A 20,443-nucleotide genomic window follows, 5' to 3' on the forward strand; every position below is an offset into this window, starting at 1 on the left:
AAATATGTGATTAGTATGATTACTGATTCTGTTTGAACAATGTCCTTTCAGATCTCTAAACATATTGAAATGCAAGAGTATTACTCCATATATTTACTTCTAGTTTTCATTGGTTTCATTGATAAATAAGTTATAACTATTTTTATGGGGATATCTATCTATCTATGTGAATATATATCATTAATCCATTAAATACTTCCTATCATCTCTCTTTTTTTACTCTTTTTGTGTTTTTAGGATATGCAACTTGACTCTTTCACTTCCATCCCCATTCTTTTATTATCAGTCTCCCTTTTTAATCCTTCTGAATGAACTTCATTTTATTTTCCTTTTCACTGACTTAAATTGTATCTTTTTGAAGTATATATTGAGTTTTCTGTTTTAACTGTGATATTTTCACACTCAGAATCCCTATTTGTTATATTTTATTATTTTTTGCTCCCTTCTCAAGTGTACAATATCCTCCTTTGACTATCTGACAACACTTAGCATGCTCACTTAAATGTTTGTTAAATCAGCTTTGAAATATGTTTGTAGTTTGTCGTATTTCTGTTATATTTGTTGAGCTCACCAGGTGTCTTTTTACTTTTCCTTGTGAGTTTCTATTGCCTTTGGGAATTAATCATCTTTACTGTGTTGTGTACTTAGGGATGGGGCAAAAAATATCCATGTCCTGATCTTTGTCCCTCTTCGTGACTTTAGGGGATAGGGGACATGCCAGAAAACAAAAAGCATCATGGTATTATTTGTACATTTACCCAGACACTGTTCTTTTTATTTTATTTTATTTTATTTTATTTTTTATTTTTTTAAAGATTTTTTATTTATTTACTTAACTGACAGAGAGAGAGAGAGACAGGGAGAGAGGGAGCACAAGCAGGGGCAGTGGGAGAGGGAGAAGCAGGCTTCCTGCCGAGCAGGGAGCCCGATGCGGGGCTCAATCCCAGGACCCTGGGATCATGACCTGAGCTGAAGGCAGTCGCTTAACCAACTGAGCCACCCAGGCGCCCTGACACTGTTCTTTTTAAAGAAGTATTTCCTCCCTTATCCCTTACTTAGCCAGTACTATTCCTGGAAAGTTCAAAGTGAGGGAAAGAAAAGGGCACACACCTCTACCAAAACTTATGGATATTGGGGAGGGTTTGTGCTATGGTGAGTGCTGTGAATTATGTAAAACTGATGAATCACAGACCTGTACCCCTGAAACAAATAATACATTATATGTTAATAAAAAAAACCTTATGGATATTTTAATTAAATCAGTACTATCTAATCTGCTTCTGCTCCAAGTTCATCTGCCTTTTATTCCCTCCACCTCTATCTCTACTTCCCCACCACTTCCCCACCCACACACAACATCTTTTGCCCCCACAGACCTACCAACCTTTCTATGACTTTTGCTGGATGACAGATCTATTAATCTTTCTTTCTGGAAAGTCTTTATATAGAAGGAGCCAGAAGACCATATTATTTTACCATCTTCTCAGAAACTACAACTTGGAATAGTCCCTCAGAGGGACTATGTGGAATGATGGAGGCAAAAAAATTAACACTTTAAATTATTTTTACCACTGTATCATCTCAGAACTTAAATATTATGCCAAAATTAAACGAGCAACCTTTTTCCTAGAGCTCTTTGAGGACAGATAATGGAATATATATTTTTCTTTGCATTTCCCTGTATCAGGATTTTGCTCCAAGTAGGAGATCCACTAATGATGTTAAGTCACCCGCCAATAAATTTTCATATAATAATATTATTAAATTTGAAAGATTTGGGATGACTGGGTGGCTCAGTCAGTTAAGTATCTGCCTTCGGCTCAGGTCTTGATCCTAGGGTCCTGGAATCATGTCCTGAATCGGGCTCCTTGCTCAGCAGGGAGCCTGCTTTTCCCTCTACTTGCTACTCCCCCTGTTGTGAACTTTTTCTCTCTCCCTGTCAAATAAATAAATAAAATCTTTAAAAAAATTTTTGAAAGATATATGATCAAATAGATTGGAATAGCTAGGAAACCAAAACAAAACATAGGATTTTTTGAGGATTCCATAATAACAAGTAATTGAATGTTTGTTAATAAACAATCACCCTGTGACTATCTGCACTATACATCCTTCATTCTTAACTATAGTATACAGCCAAGACTTCAGTATGTGCCACCACACGTACAAGAACTGATGTTTTAATGGTTTCTTAAATAGAGATTTTTGTATTTATTAATCTGATATGATTCTGTAAATCTTTGTAAGTTAACACCAAACAAATAAGTAAGAAGTATAAGATATGAGGATTTCTTTGAACTTGGTCAACACGTTTAAAAAGAAATACAATCTGATAGTAATTTTATTTGATTTTCTCCAATTCTATATGGTTAAAAAAGGAGGGGAGAATTCAGTGAGAAGAGATTGCATTCACCCATCCATTTAAAATCAGTGCTTTATTTCCACGGGCTAAAAGAGTTACAGTTGCACTGTTCATTACTTTGGAAGTGTCACATTTCCTAGTATGACAAGATGTATTATGGATGGGGGGTTTTACAGATGTGGAGAAATCACTTTCCAAGTTTTTTATTTGACTTTCTCCCCTTATGCTTCTTTGTACTTTAGCGGCCAACCTTGGGATAATGGGATTACTTTATGCCTTCCACATCAGGCTCTGGGTGAGTGCACAGAGGCCAGTGGCAAGAGAAATAAGATGGCTGTAAAAATGCAAACATTGGAAGTTAAAAAAGGTGCACCCAATAACTTGCCCTTAAATTTAAAGGGAACTAAATGAGGAACTTCTGGACAATTTATCTTGCTGTTTACTGATAACAAGTCACTTTGTTTTTATGTGCTCAGTCTAGTATTCCATAATTTATTTGAAAGAAGATGAGAAATAATGTAGATAAATGATGAAGTGTCAGGGTCTGACGCTCTTAAATGAAGCTATTATGGTCAAAGAGAAAACGTAAAACCTGCGGCTCATTATGAGAGTGTTCTACTTGTCAGTTAAGTGAAAAGGCCTGGAATGATTTCCAGTTTATTTGTCATTGCAGTTATTAAAGCTGTCTTTTTGGTGCCATGAAAATGAATTGAAGACTTTATTCGAAGTAAATTTGTACTAAAGCTTTCAGATGTATCTTATGTGAGCTCAGTGAGGCAGGGAAGCAGCTTAAAAGCTGAAATATTACAAGGAGACAACTACTGAAGTCTTTGAAACATACCAGGATATATAAATGGGAATAAATAAAGTGTTTTCTTGACTAGGGAACAAACTTTTTGACTGACACAGTACAAAAAGATTGGTAATGGGATATAGCACGTGCTAATTGTTGGGATGTATTTTATTCCTATGAGGAAGAAATTGCCTACATTTTTGTGTAACACTTGTAACACTTGTACTGTATCTTTCCTAAGACTGATTTCCAAGAAAAGTAAAAGGATGTATCATTTTAAATAATCTCTACTTATGAAAATGTAATTAATAGAACAGGTATGTCAAAGAAACAAAGTTTTAGTTCTTTTTGAATAACAAAAACTGGGCTATAAGAGCAACCTCTTCTAAGGTTTACAAGGTAAGACGTTCAGAAAACCTGAGTTGCATAATCTATTTTCCTAATTGAATTATCGGACACGCAAAAGGTTGTATCTCAGTATAAGAAATAAATATATTATTGACATTTTTCTCTACACAGCTCTCCTTAAAATACTTTACATCCTTGCCAAGGTGTGAGAATAGCTTACATTTTATCTCATGTTAGAAGGAGATCAAATCAGATGGACTATTGATATGGTTGAGATGGAATTTTTTTTTAAGCACTAAAAAACATTAACTCTTTTGTGTTTTTTATTCCATGATCTAGAAGGAGGCTTTTGGTGTTTCCTTGTCCTAGTCTGGCAGTCAAAAATGCTTTTTGCATAGCTTAGCTGTCTTTTTGATGAGCGGCAATTAATAGATATAGATAAAGGACAATTGAAAGACTTTCTCTGCCTCAGTTTCCACCCCATTGCATGAAAGCAGACTCACTAACCTGAATGTTTTATTCCAAGCCTAAGAAATCTCCCAGTCATGTCTTTGAACTCTTTATTGTGGATATTACGAATGTTTGACACATCTTCATGGTCAGTTTAAAAACAAAATGGATCCTACATGTCCTCAGAGGTAATCGCTCTCAGAGGTAATCGCTCTCAGAGGTAATCTTTCAGGGTTTTCATCAGATTTTATAGCCATTTTCTGTGATATTGTCCAAGTAAAAGATCGAACAGGCTGTTTATTATATGCCTTATTTTCAGGCATTTAAATGTGCAACAAAACCTTCCTTAGAAATAGAATTTGAGCCTTTTTCCAAAGAACACATCCAAATGGCCAACAGACACATGAAAAAGTACTCAACATCACTCAGCATCAGAGAAATCCAAATCAAAACCTCAATGAGATACCACCTCACACCAGTCAGAATGGCTAAAATTAACAAGACAGGAAACGACAGATGTTGGCGGGGATGCGGAGAAAGGGGAACCCTCCTACACTGTTGGTGGGAATGCAAGCTGGTGCAGCCACTCTGGAAAACAGTATGGAGGTTCCTCAAAAAGTTGAAAATAGAGCTACCATGTGACCCAGAGATTGCACTACTGGGTATTTACCCCAAAGATATAAATGTAGGTATCCAAAGGGGTGCATGCACCCCAATGTTTACAGCAGCAATGTCCACAATAGCCAAACTGTGGAAAGAGCCAAGATGTCCAGCAGAAGATGAATGGATAAAGAAGATATGGTATATATATATACAATGGAATATTATGCATCCATCAAAAGGAATGAAATCTTGCCATTTGCAACAATGTGGCTGGAACTGGACGGTGTTATGCTAAGCGAAATAAGTCAATCAGAGAAAGACATGTATCATATGAACTCACTAATGTAAGGAATTCTTAATCTCAGGAAACAAACTGAGGGTTGCTGGAGTGGTGGGGGGTGGGAGGGATGATGTGGCTGGGTGATAGACATTGGGGAGGGTATGTGCTATACGCAAACAATGAATCATGGAACACTACATCAAAAACTAATGGTGTAATGTATGGTGATTAACATAACATAATAAAAAAAAGAAATAGAATTCAGTGTTATATTTGGGATATTTCAAATATTTCTGTGACTTTTATATGCTAATAACTACAAATCCCAATGATTTAAAAATAAATGTTTTACAAACTCATAGCTGTGATGTGACAATGGAGAAAGCTGCATCATAATAATTGCCAGTTAAAGGTGTGGAGTTTAGATTAGATTCAGACTGATTCAGATTCAGACTGTGTTTAAATGCCAGGGAAGACTTGTAAACAAACAAAATGGTTGAATTTTTGAATAAGCAGTTACTTGGAGGGAAAATATTTTTAGATGATTCATGTATTGATTTTTTTGCTTATAAGATCTACCTTTGTGTGTAGATATACCATATGTAGATATATAGTTCCTTGTTTTTGAACATACTCAAGTTTTAATTTCAGGTTAGTTAATTTACTTTGGGTGGTCAATCAAATATATTTTATCCCATTTTACTTATTTAATAAACAGATGTCAAGCACTAACTTAGTTGGATTATAAAATTAACAGTTTTCTTTTTCTCAAGATCATGGAATAGAGGAGACAGAATCATAAGATATATTTGCATAGATAAGCAAGGCTTCATAGTGGGGAAGATTCCTGACCTTGAATATTGAAGATACAGAAAAATTGACCCATTAGGACTAGGTAAAAAGTATCTTATGGTCATGGTTATATGACCAACAATCTGGCTGGCTGATTTCTTGCCTACCATGACACTAGGCCAAATTTCTTTGGTAAAAAAAACACTGGGCTTTTTCTTCCCAGAAAAATACCTAGAGTCAATGTGGCACTCTATCCATATTAACCATAGGGAGTTCAAAATCTGTTAGGTTAGCTATTGGGTACTGGACCCAGTTTACTATAAATTTTCATAGATTAAAATCATACTCATTCTCCTACTTTATTTTTATAAATATGTGTTTACAGTGTCCATATAGAGATTTAATCAAAATGTGTTTATCAAAGATTAACAATGAAAAACAATAAAGAAATTTGGGAATATGCATAATCTTTTCCTACATAAATTTATAATCAACAAACTTAGAAATAAAAGAATATTTTTTAAATGTTCTAGTTGCTTTTCTTAAATTTCCAATTTTCCGTTTTTCTCTAAAAGCATGGGAAGTCAATATTTTTAAAGATTTTATTTATTTATTTAAGAGAGAACAAAAGTGAGAGAGAGCACAGAGGGAGAGGGAGAAGCATAGTCCACGCTGAGCAGGAAGCCTGATGCGGGGTTCAATCCCAGTCTCCTGAGATCATGACCTGAGCTGAAGGCAGACACTTTAACCGACTGAGCCACCCAGGCACCCTGAGAAGTAATTTTTAAATTGAAGTATAAATCAGGGATCCGTGGGTGGCTTAGTCAGTTAAACGTCTGCCTTCGACTCAGGTCACGATCCCAGGGTCCTGGGGTTGAGGCCTGCATTGGGCTACTTGTTCAGTGGGAAGCCTGCTTCTTCCTCTGCCTACAGTTCCCCCTGCTTGTGCACGCTCTATCTCTGACAAATAAATAAATAAAATCTTAAAAACAAATCATTTGGTATTATAGTTCTTATTAAGGATTCAATTTTCAGATTGGATTCTTTTTTATAATATACCAATATAAGATATTAATTAGTTAATTAATGTTCACTGGCTATGTTTAAGTATCATTTTCAAGAAGGTAAATTTATGCCACTGAGACAAATATTAAGTGAACATTTTTCAAAGATTCTGTTTAACTCATTAATTAATGACTGAGCCAGTAAGTTTAAATCCGTTCAAAAATCATTTGAGGACATAGGTATAGTGGTAATTTTAAAAAGAAATATTAAGATAAGATTCTTGGGTTACATGTAAAGCTGGTTAACGTCTTTCAAGGCAAAAAATTATAACTTCTGAGGTTATCTCTTCCATTGGACAGAAATTATTTGCATCCCTACCTGACAAAAATTTATGAATTAACTTTTTTTTCCTAGAGTTGTAAAATAGTTAAGTAAATAGAAAATCAAGCAATGAAAGACTACCCAGTTATCTATTAGTTGTTTCCAAACTTCGGGTAATTTTTTTGTTAGTTATATGTAGTCACTGTGACTCTTTACTTCAAAAACATTACTCTAAAGTTACTACAATAGCATGTCAGTGTGGCTTGATTAGACTGGTGAAGTATTTCCATAGTATACCAAAATAGATAGTGTTCTTGGCTTTCATATTAGATCAGCTATAAGAACTGGTTTGCTCAGCATCTCATTTGACATTTGAATATTTTTCTAATACATTTTCTGAAAATGGCCTGAAAAATCTAGTTATATTAATCCCATTAAAAGCAAAGTTAAAACTTAAATCTTACTGATATTTATCTTAAAGAGATAGATGAATAAAGGAACAAGGAATTCCCTCATAACAAGGGAATATATAAAAAGTTCCTTATAGGGACACCTGGGTGACTCAGTTGGTTAAGTGTCTGACTCTTGATACTGGCTCAGGTCATGATCTCAGGGTCCTGGGATGGAGCCCCTGGTTGGGCTCCACACTCAGCAGGGAGTTTGCTCCCTCTGCTCCTCCCTCTGCTCTCTCTCTCTCTCTCTCTCTCTCTCTGTCCCTAAAATAAATAAATAAAATCTTAAAAAAAAAAAGTTCCTGGTGGCGCCTGGGTGGTGCAGTTGATAAGCGTCTGCCTTCAGCTTAGGTCATGGTCCCAGGGTCCTGGGATCGAGCCCCGCATCGGGCTCCCTGCTCCGCGGGAAGCCTGCTTCTCCCTCTCACACTCCCCCTGCTTGTGTTCCCTCTCTCCCTGTCTCACTCTGTCAAATAAATAAACAAAATCATTAAAAAAAAAAAAAAAGTTCCTTACAGTTACCACATGCTTGTTGTTACATATTGAATTTTGGCCCCACAGTATTCAAATGTTGAAGCCTAATCCCCAATATAATTATATTTTGAGATAGGGTGTTTAAATAGATAATTAAGGCAAATGAAGTTGTAAGTGTGGAGCTCTAATCTGAAAGGATTAATGTCCTTTTAAGAAAAAGAAGAAATAGCAGGGATGTTTGTGCACAGAAGAATGATCATGTGTAGACATAGCCACAAGGCAGACAGCTGCAAACCAAGGAGAGAGGCTTCAAGAGAAACCAACCCTGCCAGTGCCTTGATCTTGAAATTCCAGCCTCCAGAATTGTGAGAAAATACATTTTTAATCCATTCAGTCTGTAGTATTTTGTTATGGCAACCCCAGTAGACTAATATGATGCTTTTATTCACTAGAATATTTATGTGGTATTAAAGAAAAGTATTTTCTATACCTAAATCTACATCTAAAAGTAAATAAAAAGTAAAAAAAAAGTAAATAAAAGTATTTTCTATATCTGAATCTACATCTAAAAGATGATATCTTATAATTTATATAAATTCAAATCCAGTTGATCATAATCACTTCAGTGTTCAGATAGGTTAGAAGAAACTGGAAAAAATAACCAAAGAAAATATGTATAAAATCGCAGTGAAATATTTACTGTAAACTGTCTTAAACTCTTAGCTCATTCCTTTGTCCTTACCCAAATGTCTCTATTTTTTTAATCAATTCATCCTTTTCTCTTCTCAATATGAGTTTTCTCCATTCTCAGAACTGAAGCAAGGATAAATTTCTTGTTTATTTCAATTACTTCTCAGAGAAAATAGCACTAGTTTTAAAGAGCCTGACTCCATTGGACAGCTGGTCCTGTTTCTTAATCCCACTTTGCATTGCTTCTGGCTAGGTCTACTGACCAGAAGGTACTGAATTAAAAGGACAGTTTGAATCACAGTCTTGTCTTACTAAGGCTTTGTTCAGCAATATCTGTTTGTATTTCTACATCAAGCTTAGAAATAGACTAAATATGACAAGCATGCAACCACTCTCTAGGTTTGAATATGTTGAGGAAGCCAGATACTGGCTTTTGGTCAGTTATATTTTGTTTTTCCTTTAAGGATGGTGGACTAAACATGAGGAAAAGAATATAAGTAAATATGACCAAAAAGTCATTAATTTTATCCTATTAATACTCTCAGAAGAAAGTTTATTAAAAAATTCTGACTGAATTTCTAATATTTCTGACATGCTGCATACAACCGGAGACCCTGTTACTTTCCCTTGTCTTTGCTTTCCTTCTCTATATTCTTTTCTTACCGCCCTTTTTAATTTCCCAAGCACTCTTTTTTTAAAAAAATAAGACCATTTAGGTTCATCCCACTCATTTACAGTTTATGACTTCAAAGCTCTTCTGGCAACTTTTCCATATGATAAAAACATAAAGCCTGGTTGTGAAAATGTCTTATAGAAGCAGTATAAACTGCTCTTTATGGCCCAGAAAAGGAGAGTCAGCCACCATCATAGCTAACGCTTGTTACATGAAATAAAACATGGGCACATGCTTGTTCACTTAGCTCGTTTCTTGGAGCCTCCCCTCCACTTCTAAATTATCAAAGATTAAGTCACATGTAAATTAAATAATCTATACCAATAGATGGGAATAGCATTTTTTTGTATGTTTATCTTTTCTTTGAATAGTTAAAATCAACTTTCAGTCTTAATTACAGTGATCTTATTGAGGTGGTGAGAATATAGTTTTCATGGCCCCATATGTTGGATGCATATAGTGAACGTAGGGGAATTCAAACAACTTCTTCAAGATAAGCCAAGAACCTTTGGAGTAGTCTAACTCCCGGAGCAATGATTTTTCCATTTTGCCACATGACTGTAGAAAACCTGATCTCAAGTATATTTTTCTAAATAAAGGGTAATAAACAGTCAGACACATGGTAAATATATTTGGCTGCTGCTGTTACTCTGGTGTGCTATTATTTGGGGCTTATGAATAGGAAATGTAATCTCACAAGGAATTTTATTCTAATGTTTTTTCAAAGACTGAAAGCTTTCTTTGAAAGGAGGTTAGGATGACAAAAACCTGAGATTATTAGAAACCTGGTAGTAGATCTTTCCTTGGCAAGATTAGGGTGAGTTACTACCAGTAAGTGGTAAAAAGGGTTCATTCATTTTCCTTTTGTAAATTGAACTCCAGAGGAACAGTTGCCAAAGGCTTTGTGGCATATCATTTAGTCACAATGCATTGGATTAAAGAAATATGGTACCTTTCTAGGCTTTCCAACTAGTATCTCTACCTGAACTAAACCTGAGATGTTTTGATTGTTAAAATTCTAATGTAGCTACATGTTGATGGAGAAATTTAAAGCTTCTTATTTTTCACCATTGTACTAGGCTGTTTTCCAAGAAACTGTGTAGGCATTAAAATGCCTCTTCTATACATAATATCAAAATTCTTAATATATTATACAATTTATACTTGGCCATGTCAAACGTTTTCTTCCCTGGAGTGATAATCTTATTGACTGTGTATGAAACCTGTCATTATTTCTAGATACCAATTTTAGTAACTTGATTTAAGAAACCACAATAACAAGTATTCAAGAAATAGACTCACAGGAGTGCCTGGGTGGCTCAGTCGGTTAAGTGTCCGACTCTTAATTTCGGCTCAGGTCATGATCTCAGGGTCCTAGGAATGAGCCCTGCGTTGAGCTCTGTGCTCAGCTGGGAGTCTGCTTGAGGAATCTCCTTCTCACTCTGCCCCTTCAATCTCTCCCAAATAAATCTCTGAAAAATGAAGACTCACAGGTAAATGCTTTCTACTCTTTCTGGCTTCTTATGTATAAAGAACTTTTCTAATGTATAGATTCTATGTGCTTTTTACAGAAAGAAATTCTCTCTCTCATGACAGATGTTCTCCCTTAAAGTATCTTTGTTGACCAAATCCCAAAGATAGCATTTGACTTCCTTATGATTGCACTGCTTTTTCCCATTCATTAATGGGATAAGGTAATCTTTACTTCCTAAGATATGGGACATTGACTTTTCATAATCAAAATATGTTTCATAATATATCATTGAAAATGAAATGAAGAATTTAGGGATGATAAAATCACTTCGTAAAGACAGCTTTATTTTGATGTTGGTGTGAGAAGTCTAGCAAGGAAAAGAAAACTTGAATACCCTAAATTTAAGATGGGCAGAAGAATGAAGAAAACATATATGGAATTCTTCAAATATATTTTAAGAGTGAATATTTTTATTAAGTGCATGTAATAAAACTTGATGCACCTCATACTCAAAGATGTTTTTCATCTTTCACTGACATAATTTTGGTCCTAGGATATCAATATACAGCAAAGTGGATATGTTTATTCATTTATAGAAAGGAATTTGATAAGAAATTATTATTATTTTCTTCTGTTAAAACTTGTTGTAAAGACCACATTCCTTATTTGAAGCCTAGATTCTAACTTCAGGGTTTATTTATGATGCTGACTCTAGTGAATACAGTGCTATATATATTAATTAAGTTTCTTAGAATTATAAGTAGCTGGATACACAACTGAAAACAAACAAACAAAAAACCCCACAATTGTAGCTAACTTTTAGAATGCAAGAAGTATGTGAAAAACCCAAGAATCCAGATCCAGGAACCTCAGCTAGAAGCTTTTACAGACATTCTGTTTAAAATATTATAATAAAATTGACACAGTTTTAAAGATTTTTAGAAATTTGACCCCTGAGTTACAAATGTCCAATTTCTAATGACACAGAGATTAGCTTGGCCCCTGCAGAAGAGTGACCTGCCAATTGATGAAATGTTCCATATTTTTCTGAGATGATAGGCTTTCTACTGCCACCTGCAAGCAGAGGGATTCTGAGGTTATGAGGAGAAGCAGAAAAATACGAATGAGAAGAAGGGACCAAAGTTGCTCGTGGCTTTCTGTCCAACCCTCTTGCCCTTAGCCTGTGTCACACCATGCTGGTGTGTCCTCCTGTGGTACTCACAATGACATCCTTTTTCTCTGAGTCTCATTGCTTCCTTCTCCTCAGAAAGCCTCTCCTTCTGGGTCACTCCTGAGAGTTAGGGGGTTCCCCTTCCCAGTGTTTCGTAGTCCTGTGGGGCTCACCTCAAAGTATTAAAAGTAGTTTTGTAATAAACAAACAAAAACACACAAATTTCCAATTTCTGAGAAAAAAAATCTGATTTTCTTGCTTGACTATGGTGCCTACTTAAGCATGAGAGACAAGTTTCTGTATTACAGTTTTACTTATGTGTTAGTGAGGGTAGGGCAGCTTTTAATAAGAGAAATTTCCAGAGAAGGGAGTTGGTCAGTGTGAGCTTGGAAGCCCTTCCAAATGCTGAACAAGTCAAATCCACAAACAAGCCATGTTAAGGATTATGGTGGATATTAAGAAGTGTGAGATCATATGAGTATGGGACTCTGAAGAAATCATAATCTAATTTATCATGGCAGCATAATAATAAGACTGATGGAAAATAAGAACAAATTATTTAAATAATAACTTAATAAAATAAATAAAAATAATACCCCAAAGTAGAGCATACTTTATTGGTGTATAAATTATGCAGAGAGTAACAGGGAACAAGTCAGAAAGATTACTTTCTGTAGAATGGCTAATGGAAGTTGTGTTGTTGACATAAGATATACATTGTTCTTTTAAAGCTGAGTCCTTCAAAAGGCAAAAATTTGTTCAGAAAGCATTTTATTTATTTACTTTATTATGTTTTTAATTGAAGTATAATTGATAAGATTAGTTTCAGATGTGCAACATAGTGATTCCACAATTATATACGTTGCTAAATGCTCACTGTAAGTGTAGTTACCATCTGTCACCACACAGTTATAATATTATTGACCATATTCCCTGTGCTGTTCTTTTTGTCCCTGTGACTTATTTATTTTATAACTGGAAGTTTGGTATTCCTATTTTTAGTTTTTTAATGAACCTAGCTAGTGTTTTCCAATTTACATTTCCACCAACAATGCACAAAGGTTCTCTTTTCTCCAAATCTTTGGCAACACTTGTTATTTCTTGTCCTATTATGCTGGTCATTCTTACTGGTGGGAGATGGTATTTCATTATGGCTTTGATTTGCATTTTAGGTGGAAGAAATGCCCTGGTGAAATATGTATCATTCCTTTTCTTTGATAAAAACAATAAAATTTTGTGTGGACGTTATTAGGCCGGGAGACTTTATACTATGCCCATTTATGAATAGCTTCTATTGGGGAGGAATATTTTTCATTTACCTCTCGATTCTTTGGCTAATCTAATAATCAAATTAACACAGGACAGATTAATAGGATTAAAAACAAATTTAATTACATTCTTATGGGGCCCCACAGAGATAATGAGACACAAAGGCATATTGGTCAGTTGAGGTTTATATGCCATCCTGAGCTAAAACATGGGATAGAGGCCTAGGGCTTCAAAGAGGAGGAAGGTAATTCAATGACAATAGAAAGAACAGATGTTCGGTAGTTAGATGTTTGCCCTGCCATACAAATAGGTCATTCAGAGCTCTCTCTCTGAGCAAGGCCACTTATCTAAATTCCTTTAAATAGTTAAGGGAAGGGTAAAAGTTTTTCTTGCATCAGCTGGGTCTTGATTGCTGTCAACTCAAATAATCCACATGCCTGAGTGACATATTTTGGGGTCATATATTCTTGCTGCTCTTCACCTTACAGATTTTATTGTATATGATTTTCCAAGTTGAGTAAATCCGTGTACGTGTATTTGATTTATAAAACTATGATATAAAAAATAGGTTCAGGATAATTGTCTTACTGTCCTAAGATTTTTGTGTTAATAATCTCCTTAGTTTTATATACAAACCATTTTTTCATTGGGCATTAAAAATAAAATAGAGGGGCTCCTGGGTGGCTCAGTCATTAAACCTCTGCCTTCAGCTCAGGTCATGATCCCAGGGTCCTGGGATCGAGCCCCACATCGGGCTCCCTGCTCAGCGGGGAGCCTGCTTCTCCCTCTCCCACTCCCCCTGCTTGTGTTTCCTCTCTCACTGTGTCTCTCTGTCAAATAAATAAATAAAATCTTTAAAAAAAAAAGAAATTGGATACTGATGATAGGAATTTGATCATTTAGAAAATACTTGCTGTGTGTATTTTGATTATGTTTTATTTTGTTATAGAGATATTTCCTCTCAGTTTTTGTCACTTTGCCCAAAGGAAGCAAAATGTCTACATGGTACTTTATTTCTTTGTATATATGTGTGTGTTTTTTTTTTTTTTTTTTGGTAAGAGGGGTCTCTTCATATTGGGTTGTTGTTGCATGTGATACGTGCTATTTCTTGAAATATTTATTTACAAATAAGGTGATAATAGAGATAGCTAACATTTTTTCAGACAATTTAGTCATGTTTAGATAAAGACCAATAATTTTGTTCTGATAAAACAACAACTTTGTATCAGGCACTGTGCTAAACTGACACTCACAAAGTACAAACTAATAGAGCCTACATAGTTGTGAAATTACATATATGTGTAGAAACATATTACCAATTGAAAAAAAATATTTTGTGCCCTCTGACAAAAAGTTTTAACTACTCTGAAAAGTACCTTAATGGGCTTAAATCAACTATTAATGTTAAAGATAGAGACAGATCTTAACATCAAAGAAACAAGAAATTAGTGAGGTATTTTAAAAACATACGTTTGATTCTAGAAATTAGAAAACAGCATACATTTTAACAGTTTAAGAAGTATTCTACTAAAGGGCTTATAAAAAAACTATTTTGTAAGGGAAAAAAACCTATTGAATTTCCAAAGAAGTATTTTATAACATGTTTACAGTTTTTGAAATTTTTGGAATGAGACAGGAATCCTGACAGGCAACACAAGTTGTGGACTGGGCATATTTCTAAGTCTAAAGTAGTATACTTAGTAAATAGTTGAGACAACTCATGTTGGGCATTACAAATGAGCATCATACGGTAGCATTCTAAAGGTGTTGCATGGATTTTTTCAGTCAAGTAGACAAGCACCTTGACATGTTACCTTCTCCACTCTAACAAAAAAGCTTTCATTCTATCATTTGGCCATTTAGATAATTTAGAAAAAAATATTATCTAATGTAACCGAATATGTTCTTTGTATAGCTACAAACTGTTCTCTTGGGGAAAAATATTCCAGTTTTTTATTGTGATAGAGTAAGCTGATGACTACAGTCAGCTTCATCCCCTGAGAAACATTCTGTAACGCCATATTTGAAGGTATTCACCAGGTTTCATCAGCCTTGTTACTGAGACATTCTCTGTGAAATCAAATCTATAGTCTCTTTACTGCAATAAGTTCTCAAATACTTAAATTATTACCTTACTGTGTGACTTTTTTCCCCCTGAAGAAACAACTTAATGTTCTTTGTCATTCTTCAAAAGCAACACAGACCCTGTACACAACTCTAAGCTAGGTAAGGTTTACCCTGTGGCTCCCAGCCTTCTGATTCTATATCCTCTTCTCTAATTTTGGACACTTCTTTCTGCCTGAGATCACATTAGTATCCTCCTGGCAGCTCTCTATGGAGACTGTTGTCAGGGAAGGATAGAAATCTCTTCCCCAGGACAGTAAATGACTGTTAGCAATTTTAAGTATTGCCTTCCTGGCAATGATTATATATCCAGTATAATGAAGATCAAAACCTTGAGTTTAAACATGGGTCTTAAAGCCTTTGAGAATATAATGTAATAATGTAATCAGGCATTTCTTCAGGGGGAGAAAATACAATTTTCCACAAAATTTTAAAGAAAGACAATAGCTGGGCAAGCTAGCCAAAGAATATGTGTTAAAACAACACAATAAAATGAATAAACATGTTAGGGTATAATTTTTGGTCTCAGTGAGAATGATTATTTTAGGTTTAGAATTTTCCTATTTATTTAAATCTTAAAATTCATATATATATATATAAATACATATAATATTTAAATCTTAAAACTCCTTTTGACTTATCCATAATCTCATGCAGTACTCAAGATGGTTACCACATTCTTAGAGGATGCTAACTATCCAAATTAGAATGCTATAAAACAATTACCTTTCAACTTTAAGACACTGTGATCCTTTTTAATTATAAAATAATTAAATGGAATATTTTATTTATTCTGGAAGTCATGTAAATTTCACTTAAAGAAAATTTTAAGCTGAAAAATAAATTTATATCTATCTATATCTACACAGATATATTTGATATAGATATAGATGATATAGATACAGATAGATATAGATCTATCTAGTTGTGTAGCACACATTACCAAATTTGTGAATTCTGTGTTGAAAAGGATATGTTCTCTTTATTGCTAAGTATGAACTACATAAAAAGTTTAAATCAGTGGATAAAATTGAAGGTCCAGTGTTTGCTAACATCAGATTTTCACTTCTTAGTCACTTTGTATCAGGAACGACTTCAGTGTATTTACTAATATATCAACAGTAAGATTTTCCTAAGATGTTTCTATGTATAATTAATAATGCAATCAAGTAAATACTATCGTACAGGAAACTCAGAGTCCTAAAGTTATGCATGAATTAAAGGTAAAATCTGTGATATTGTACTACTCCTTTTTCCATTCTCATCAGTCTGTAATTCAGATTGCCTAACTAAACTTAAATACAGATATGAGAGTTAGAGTATTTGCAAAGTACTAAGCTGACAAATACAGACTGCTGGCTATTATTTCTGTTTGGAAGTCAGAGATTTGAGCTATTCATTTTGTAGTCTGACAGTCATCACTACAATTCCTTGAATTCCCAAAGCTTTTCATACAGCTTCCTCAAGGACGGCTATCATGTCTTAGCTACTGCAATGACAGATGGGATATAATGTGTCATGTGATGGATAACTCTGGAGCCACAGTACTTAATCCTTCTAATACTAATAGCTGCATTATCATAGAGATTTATGGGAATGTCAGTTTCAAGTTCCCAGTTCCATTCATGGGTTTTTAAAACTTCAGCTGCAAAAAACATGCATCCATCCCATTAATTCTAATTATCATGGTTCATCTTCTCAGCAGTTCTGCACTCCGGAACCTTTCAGTGCAAATTAACGTACCAAAAAAGTGTATTAATTAATATTTGTAGCTTTTAATTTCTGCAAGAGTGTTGTCTGGAAGCAGCTGGCAGTACAGGGCCGCTGCTATTGAATCTTCGCCAAACAAGTGCAGATGTAATTTTGTTATCTCTTGCTTAGTCATTTACGCAAATTAATTTGAACAATTAGCCTTTTACTGGTCCTTCATGAATCATGCAAAAGGGATCTGCCAAAAATTGCTAGTTGACAGAAAAGAATTGGTTAATGCTGTGCATTTTGTGGGAAGGTAATGCAGAGTGAAGCTCAACACTATTTTAGACTGTAGACAATTGCTTAAATATTCTATTGTAAAATTTACTTAGCACTTAAAACTTGAGAATCCCCTTAATGAAGAGTAAACCTGCATACTAGTGAAGGTTTATTTGAGAGCACTCAAATTTTTCATGAAATATCCAACCTGAAAATGTCTTAATCAAGTATATATGCAAAATAAGAAATGAGTTTTCATTATGAAATAGAAATTAATTAACCAATTTTTACTACTTCTCAGGTCACAGTCACTGCTATTTACTGAATACTTGTGTATATCTTTATGTAATTATTTGCTTATCATATAATGTAGATATAAAACACATTTGTAGCTTCATTTGGTACCTTCTAATAATCCTCTAACCTTCTAAGAAGTTAGAGATAGAGGATTTTAAAATAGTTAAATATGTAGTCATTAAATTTTGAAGACCAGGGTAAAAAAAGACTTTAAGTGAAGGATACATAATTAAATCACATCTGAATGAGTAGAGATCTATTTTGTGGTCTTCATATGAAGTTACCAGTATGTTAAAGGAAAAAAAAAACAAACAAAACCAGAAAATAACAATTATAAAATTTGCAATTCTTTTCCTTGTAAGTGCTTCAAACTACCTGCGATTTTATGTTTTTAGTTTCATTTGAATCTACTCTTTTCTTGGCATTTTTAATCACTGGAGCTAAGGATTTTTCATCTAATATTATATGCAGGTGGTTGTACACTGCCATAATGTCAAATAAAACCTCACCGAAAAATAAATCTTTCTTTACTTTGTATAACATTAGCTTAGAAAGGGCCTAGGAAGTATTTCATGATATACATTCACATATATTGGAAGTTATGCATGTACATGTTTTAAATACCTGTACACCTATTCCCATGAACAACATATTTATATTTTATTAAAATATGTCACTCCAGGGCGCCTGGGTGGCTCAGTTGGTTAAGCGACTGCCTTCGGCTCAGGTCATGATCCTGGAGTCCCAGGATCGAGTCCCACATCGGGCTTCCTGCTCAGCAGGGAGTCTGCTTCTCCCTCTGACCCTCTTCCCTCTCGTGCTTTCTATCTTTCTCTCTCTAAGAAATAAATAAAAATCTTAAAAAAAAAGTCACTCCATCTTATTATTATTATTTAAGCATAAAAGAAAATTGTTACTCTCAGACCATAGCTTTTAGAAAAGAGAATTGAAAAAACAAATGAAATTCATTTAGATACCTGTCCCAGCATAGATCTTAAAAGTGAGTCTCCTTGAGATGGGGCTAATGAATTTCTCCTGCAGAATATTTTTAAAATTCAAGTTACTGAGAATTATGTGGCTAATCATTGTAATCATAAAGATTAAAATCATGAATGTCTAAAACTGCAAAGTGATTGTTTTTCAATGACATTTTTTTGCTCCATAATGGAATTTAAATTTTCCCAAATATAATTTCCATAAATCTAACATTAATGGAAAAAATATTTGAAAAATTTTAAATTGTCACTTGTAGAAAACCTTCTTTTTCTTTATGTTGGTCTCAGTCATCTTTAAATTAAAATGCTTTGGAGGATTTTAATTGCATAAATAGTGACAAGTCAAGTTCAATGTAAGATAAATCCAGTGGATATTTAGGTGATATTCAAAGTTTTAAAACATAATTAGTTATATTTTTGTCTATTTAAAGAAGAAACATTTGTTCACTGTTAAAAATCTCTAAACTATAATAAAGGATATTTTAAAAATCACCTTTAATACCCCTTTTGCAAAATAACTGTAGTTAACATTTTGATTTATTTTATACCTATCTTCTATATATTTTTTAAAATGTCACCATATTATAAGTAGTAATATAGCATGTGAAAATCATTCTTGCTATTAAAAATAATTATTAATATAATTTTAATAGATTTATAGTGTTGAAATTTCATTGCCCATTTTGCTATTGCTACACATTAAGTTGTATCTTTTAGTTATAAATAATAAAGCAATGGACATCTTTAGACATAAACTTTTCCTTTATTTCAGTCAAATTCTTTAGGCTTCATTCTCAGAAGTGGGACTGTTCAAATGATGTGAATACTTAGACATTTGGTACACATTTCTTTATTTCTTTCCAAAATAGTTGTGCTTTTCCCTAGAAATAAGAAAAAACTTAGATTACCACATCTCCAACAGCATCAAATGTTATCATCAAAATAATAACAAAAAATTTTTAATATAATAGTTTAAAAAAAGTAACATGCTTATTTGTCTACCTCTCATTATTAGTAAGGTTGAACATTTTCTCATATAGCTCTTGATTCACAATTTTTTCACTTGTAAAATACTTACTAATATGAAGTTCAGGGATTATTTTTTGAGATTTTGTTGCAATGATTTGTTTAAAAGAGCTTTGTAAAATCCCATACAAATATAAGCTATTATCAGTAACATATTGATGAATAACCTTTTTCTATAAAAATCTGATTTTGTAACTAAATAACAATAATACTGTTATTTCAATTTAGCATAAAAGCAATAATAAGACCCTGTGCCTCCAGAATTAGGCGTTACTCGTGTCTTTGGCTAAAATTCTTTTCAGAAAATGTATTTTTCTTCTGTGTAACTGTGTGGATCATTAGTCAATATAAATAATCAAAACAGTTTACATTATAACAATATATAAGATAGTCTGTAACTATAATTTTTCTAGCTCAAGGTATGAAAATTCAGTCAATTTTTAAATTTCATCTTCTCTTATTTTTACTAGCAGATACTACCATATAGTTACTTATATTGCATATAATAAAATTCCTTGGCTTTAATTAAATGAAAAATAACTTTTTCATATAGAAAATCAAAAATATATGGAAAAATAAATCAACAAAATAATATTATTATTTTTACTAATTGACCAAGGTATCAAATGTTATCTGCATGTATATAGTCTATACATTATTGTCACAAACATGCAGTGTAATACAAAAGTTATCCAGATTTGTTTTAAAGAATTCTATGACCTGGTGTAATAATCATTTATGGTGCTATATAAATATTGAAGAAAAAATAGGACAAAATACTTCCATTTTTCTTTGGCTATGTAGATGAATTCTTATATATGAAATGAGATGGATTAATGTCATTTATCTAGTTACAAAGTAATGTGTTTTTGA

The 20,443-nt window shown here is 33.5% G+C and overlaps 1 long non-coding RNA gene and 1 pseudogene across 1 annotated transcript in view; both read left to right on the forward strand.

Moving 5' to 3' along the window:
• Nucleotides 1-20,443, forward strand: part of LOC141374824 (uncharacterized) — a 287,992-nt gene that overhangs the window by 210,707 nt on the left and 56,842 nt on the right. The gene's annotated exons all lie outside the window — the stretch shown is intronic.
• On the forward strand, nt 11,664-11,764 carry LOC112813273 (U6 spliceosomal RNA; annotated as a pseudogene).

Source organism: Callorhinus ursinus, unplaced genomic scaffold, assembly GCF_003265705.2.
Source record: "Callorhinus ursinus isolate GAN/ISIS: 27379988/994484 unplaced genomic scaffold, GSC_fseal_2.0 scaffold2, whole genome shotgun sequence".
In the NCBI taxonomy this organism is placed as follows: domain Eukaryota; kingdom Metazoa; phylum Chordata; class Mammalia; order Carnivora; family Otariidae; genus Callorhinus; species Callorhinus ursinus.